Source organism: Montipora foliosa, chromosome 13, assembly GCF_036669935.1.
Source record: "Montipora foliosa isolate CH-2021 chromosome 13, ASM3666993v2, whole genome shotgun sequence".
Taxonomy (NCBI): domain Eukaryota; kingdom Metazoa; phylum Cnidaria; class Anthozoa; order Scleractinia; family Acroporidae; genus Montipora; species Montipora foliosa.
In genome coordinates, this window is record NC_090881.1 from 31517311 (window position 1) to 31523566 (window position 6256).

General features: G+C 40.7%; 1 protein-coding gene across 1 annotated transcript in view; it reads left to right on the top strand.

The window, feature by feature from the left end:
* Nucleotides 1-4095: 4095 nt before the first annotated feature.
* Nucleotides 4096-6256, top strand: part of LOC137983305 (26S proteasome non-ATPase regulatory subunit 9-like) — a 35074-nt gene continuing 32913 nt past the window's right edge. Inside the window, exon 1 of the mRNA XM_068830516.1 lies at nucleotides 4096-4206. The gene's annotated coding sequence lies outside the window, so the exon portion shown is untranslated. The remainder of the gene's footprint in view (nucleotides 4207-6256) is intronic.

The following is a 6256-nucleotide window of genomic DNA, read 5'->3' on the forward strand; positions in this document are numbered from 1 at the left end:
GCGCGAGCTGAAACTAACCTCAGTTTCCTCGCTTTTTTTAAAGAAAGCGTCATGATAACAAACTTATAGGTGACCAATAACCTTAGTGGAGGTAACCGGCGAGAAGGGGTTTCTGCAAAAATACGCAGTGGAAAATGACACTCATCCCCTAGCAATGTTCTTGGAATATTTTGAAGCGGGATCGCGAAATGCATTATTCGTCAAGCTTTTTCGCTCGGTAATCGCGCTTTACGATCATCGTACTTTAAGAACGAGAAATACATGTACATCAATCTCCCTTGCTCTTAAAAAAACCATATTTTTGTTTGACGCTTCAGATAGGAGAAATACTGAAAACTACATTGGGGGACAAAATTCCTTGGGGTAGTCGAGGAAATACCAAAACACAACATCATTTATGCAAATCGAGCGAGAAAACCCTATTTCGCCACAGCTGGATTCACTGTCCCTCCCCACACCCATTTTAATTTGGATAATTGCCTGTAGCAACGCTCGTCTGGCAACGTGGAGGGGTCAGCTAATCAAGGTCTTGACGTGAGATGCAATAGATAATAAATAACAAATAACAGCAGAATAATACAATATTAGGAAGGGTTACGTTTTTGCAAACGTTGGCCGTGTAGCACCGGCGGGTATTTTTTGCAGGTTTCGGGTTGCAATTTCATTATAACTGGAAAACCGCTGGCACTAAAAAGAAAAGTAAAGCGATAGACTTGCTGTGACTGTTACATGAAAAGCTAACTTTAGGCCTAAAAACTTTTCTTTGGGCCTAAGGTTAGCTATTCATGTAACAGGCACGGCAAGTCTATCGCTTTACCTTTCTTTTTAGTGCCAGCGGTTTTCCAGTTATAATGAAATTTCAACCTGCAACCTGCAAAAAATACCTGCCGGTGTAGCACATATATAACAACAGAATTAACTGATTAGAGTGTAATGTGAATGGCTAGTTTAGTTACCCTGGGTGCCAGAGGGTTTTTTTTCTCGTAGGGGGCTACAGACCATTGAGGTTGACGCTCCTCGCCGCTAGGGTATAGTTTTGTACCCTATAAACTCTGTCCTTGTGTGGGCCCATTTCCATTAGTAGGGCTAACGCTCACAGGGTTCATATGGGGTACAAAACTAGGACTTCACATTACACTCTAATCAGTTGTCTGTTGAAATATAAGTGCTACACGGCCAACGTTTGCAAAAACGTAACCCTTTCTTGTACTTGTATATGTTCATTGCCGTGACTTTAACATCTTCAGTAGGCAACTTTCATGATGGCGTCATTTGACTATAACTACCAGAATTCAAGTGAAACTATGATCTTCGCAGTCTACAATTGCGTAGAGAAGCCTCGCGACCTTGCCTTCTTAACTGCGAAGATCATAGCTTCACTTGATTTCATATCCGCAGTTCATATATGATTCATTTCATATACCATTTCAGCATACCAGAATTCAGTATGTTTTTCTTTTCTTATTTAAATTTTGTATTCCCATATGAAACAGACGGGGATGCTCGTCGTCTCGCTTAGGGGTGTAAATTTTGGATTTTGGTCTCGCTTAGGGTGTTGCGGGCAAAGCGCCAATATTTTAAGCCGCCAAGGTCTTGTTTAGGGTTCCGCGAAGAAACACAGAATTACGCGAAGAGAAACAGTAGTCAAATTTTCTTTTTAGGGGTCAAAATTTCCTTAAGCCATGCCGAGATTAGTCTCCTCTAGGGGTAACAAAAAGTTTGAGCGACACCCAGATGGTCTCCTTTAGGGGTTAAATTCAAAATTTCCGACGAGCATCCCCGTCTGTTCCATATGGGAGACCCCCCCCCCCCCGGGGTTCACATGGGGTACAAAACTAGCACTTCATATTACACTCTAATACAATATTAGATCTTAGCAAGTCGAGAGCAAAACGAGCAAGGTCGAATTTGGAGTTACAACTTGTCTTGGTAGAGCGTTCCAGTGTGGCACAGTTCTGACAAAAACAGAAAGGGATGTTTGGGACGCACAAAAATTCAACATTGTTTGGGGGGAGAGCCATAGAGTTGTCTTCATTGCGTAAAATGTCCCAATGATTTTAACCTCCATTGTAGGAAAACGACTGCGTATGCGCGTATCCACATTCAATATCGCCGTTCTAACCTCGTATACAACCTTTTCGGGGTTACGGCTTTGATGGGGCGGGGGAGGTATTTTGCAGTTAAGCTGAAATGACGATAATGGATCGGGACACACCTGATTTTCGAGAAACGGGTATTCTAAAAAAAGGCTCATTTGTGACTGTGCTGGGGAGCCCCCCCCTTTCTCCCCCCCCCCCCCCATCCCATAACAACACTCTTATCTAATTCACTATTGATGAAGACAGGAGCCCGTGGGCATGGGCTCTCCTGATGGGGAGTAGTAAAAGTGGGAGATGAGGGTAGGTGTGGTATGTTGTAAGACTCTGCCCAGAACACCCTCTGCGCTTTCAGAGAGGCCAAACGCGGAAAATCAGTTGCGAGGTTTTGAAAAACTAAAAGTTTCAAAAACAAATGCAGACGATGTGATAGACCTCTTTAGATTCATTTACAAATTGCTCATTAAGGAGGCTCGAAATAAATTGTTCTTTTTGACACAAATAAATATATTCTTTTCTTAGATATAATTAGGGTAATCATATCAAGACGAAATTTGGCCAGAGTATGACAATACCGTGGCACCTCACCCCCAAATATTTTTTTTTGCTAAAATGAATCTTTGCACCTGTTCGAAACGCATTGCGGCCATTTTTTTTTCCTTTTTCTAACAAATCCTGCAATTTTATATAGGCTTCAAAAGTTGCGAAAATCCAAGCATGTTTCGTTCACGACCGAGTCAGAAGGGGAGTGAGTCTATTCCGGATTTGACGTCACAATCTACTTTACATGCATGTTTATAAAGAGTTTTAAGGGCGCGTTCGATTGACCGTATTCCGGAATAAGCATACATGGAATACAAGTTAGAAATCCTTTGCTTTTACGGAGATTCACGTTAAAATTGTCGTGAACAAAAGATGAACAAAAGATGCTTGGATTTTCGCAACTTTTAAAAGCCGATAAAATTGCAGAATTTGGATGCAATGCGTTTCGAACAGGTGGGAAGATTCACTTAAGCGAAAAAAAGTTGGGGGTTAGGGGCACTTTGAGGATGACCATAAATTTTCTTTTTTGAAAAAACGGGACGTTGAAATTGTTAGCCAGTTTTACAGAAAAATCAGTTTTTTCGAAATACGTCTTCAACTAAACTTGTTGTACACTTTTTAAAAGAAATAAATTTGAAATAATTTTAAGTTAACATACAAAAAATGAAAACAATTTACCGCCCGGACGCAGAGATGTAAACAAGTGAAGTATTTGCAAAATCAGGAAAAATGCGCGGGTTACAAGACATTCGAATCTGCGCGCGCGTGAAATACAACAAAAACGGATTTGAGTGACTATTAAACAGTTTGTGCAAAATTTTCGTAGTTTTCGTGAGTAGATACGTTTACATTCCACCTGTATAAGAATTAAAAGAAAATTGTGCGAAATCAGCGGTACAGTTTATTATCTCCGGTCGCAAATTTTGATTCAGCAGCTAAGTGTCAGGGGGACCCAACGTCAATTTTTGGAAAATATCTGTTCGGAAGACGATTTGAGATCTAGAATTTTCGGAACATTTGTTGTAAAATTTCTTCCCTGCCTGCCTCTCCTAGGATTTTCGAACATCTGAAAAGTGGTATAATTGCCCATTTTAACGGACTTTTACCCTAAAAAGGTCACCTAGAATTTTCGGGAGCCTTTTATCTGGCTGAAATTTTCGAAAAGGTAAGTTTTGATCACTATATTTTTCGGATCAATAGACTTTCAGCTAAGAAATCCGAACAGATGCAAAATTTTTAGGGGACAAAAATATGCCTATATCTACCGTTTCAATAATAAAATACGTTTAACAATGCTATGTTTAAGTGCTTTTGAACTATATTCTTGTTGGGTGCCCCTGAAGTGTGTGGCCTACACGCGCGCGCGCTCAGCTGATTACCCTTTCGAGGACGGGGCTTTCAGCTGAGCGCGCGCGAGCGGCTAGGCCACACACGCAACGGTTCCGGGTTCCGCTCCCTGATTCCGGATCTGCATTCCATCCCTTCCGCACAAAACCATTATGGCGGCCGATGGTGCTCTGATCATGCCGGGGGTAAAACTCAGAGGTTGGACAAAACTACTCCAGAGGTACGCAAAAAAGAATGTTGTTTGCAGTTGGTAGTGATAGCTGTGAAAGGTTTGAAAACACATGCGGCTAATTCACCTTCAGAATGCGGCTCTAATCAATAATCATTAATTGACCCCGTGCGGAAGGTAACGAAACCAAAATATTAAATACATTTCAAAGGAAACTAAACCTCTTTCTCCAAAGTCAAATTCTATTGTTTAGTGTTCCCTTAGGGATTTAAAACACTAGAATACTGTCAAAACTAGTGAAATGTTTCTCTAGATCTCTCAAGTTTGGCGTGACGCAACCATTGTTGTTTCGACTTGTGCTCAAAAGGTTTTAAAATTTACACGACTTGGGAACTTCCATCAATAGTATTCCAGGTATTGCCATAAATCCTCTTTGAAACAACATTATAAGGTATCAAGGAAGCTTACAAGAATCGAAAAAGTACCGTAATAGTCTTTAAATAATTTTCTTTGAAATGGCTTTTGATTTAAGGAGACTCGAAAAGGGTTTCCACAGATAATGGGTTTCCAATGGGTTTTTATATTTGTCTAGTTCTATTATCATCAGGCAATTCGTTATGGGTTCATGCATGCCCGGGATTCCCAAACTGTTAATACAAGCATTTGTACAGCACTGCTTAAGGACGTTCGCGCCCAAAAGATTTAAGATTTTACTTTGTCTAACACCAGACGATTTACTCGTCAACTGGGGCTGCCCTAGGGTGTTTGAGGTGTCAGTGGGTTAATATAAAAGCAAAGTTATGGTATAAAATAAAACATTATTATACATTGGTGTCACCGGCTCGATTTTGATTGGCTATAAGCACGCAGCTAATTCTTGCTTGCTCTGTACCTCTTACGTCATACCTACAAACAATAGATTTTATATATGTAGAATTGACGTCATACCTACAGACAATAGTTTTATGCATGCAGAAGTGACGTCACCTAGCACACTAACCAGCAGTTTGATCAAAAATTTGGTTTATCAACAAAGTTGATAATGTAAATTGGCCACCGTACAGAGATTCTAAAAGCTGACGTTTCGAGCGTTAGCCCTTTGTCAGAGCGAATCGAGGGATTATGGGTTACTTGTAGTTTTTATAGTAGAGTAGGAGCTACGCTATCGGTAGTAACATGGCAACGTGAAGAAAAGGAATATATTAGTTAAATGAAAAGCGTTCGTTAATACCGTGAGGATTAAGGGTGCCGATTTGAAAGATGAATTTTTGTTCCAGATTCTTGCGGCTTTCCGTCGTACCTAGACGTAGGGAAAGGCCGCAGATAGCCATGTGTTTTTTGGAGTGGTTAGGCAGATTAAAATGGCGAGTGACTGGCTTAGATGCATCCTTGTCATTCTTCTCAACATCGCGAAGGTGTTCGCGGAATCAGTCACCTAGTCGTCTACCTGTCTCACCAATGTATAATTTATTGCATAACGTACAGGTTATGCAATAAATGACATTTGCGGAGGTACATGTGAAACGATCGGTGATCTTAACAGATCGCTTAGGTCCCGATATCTTGCTAGTGTTAACAATGAAAAGACAAGGATGCATCTAAGCCAGTCGCTCGCCATTTTAATCTGCCTAACCACTCCAAAAAACACATGGCTATCTGCGGCCTTTCCCTACATCTAGGTACGACGGAAAGCCGCAAGAATCTGGAACAAAAATTCATCTTTCAAATCGGCACCCTTAATCCTCACAGTATTAACGAACGCTTTTCATTTAACTAATATATTCCTATTCTTCACGTTGCCATGTTACCACCAATAGCGTAGCTCCTACTCTACTATAAAAACCACACATAATCCATAATCCCTCGATTCGCTCTGACGAAGGGCTAACGCTCGAAACGTCAGCTTTTAGAATCTCTGTATGGTGGCCAATTTACATTATCAACTCTGTTGATAAACCAAATTTTTGTATACTACTTCCCCACCGACGCAGCACCACAGTTTCTTTAGAAACTAACCCTTCATTCAGCAGTTTGATCAGTTTTGTCATGGTGGAGCTCAGCTCAGGAATATGCGTAATAAAACAATATTATTGAATTCGGT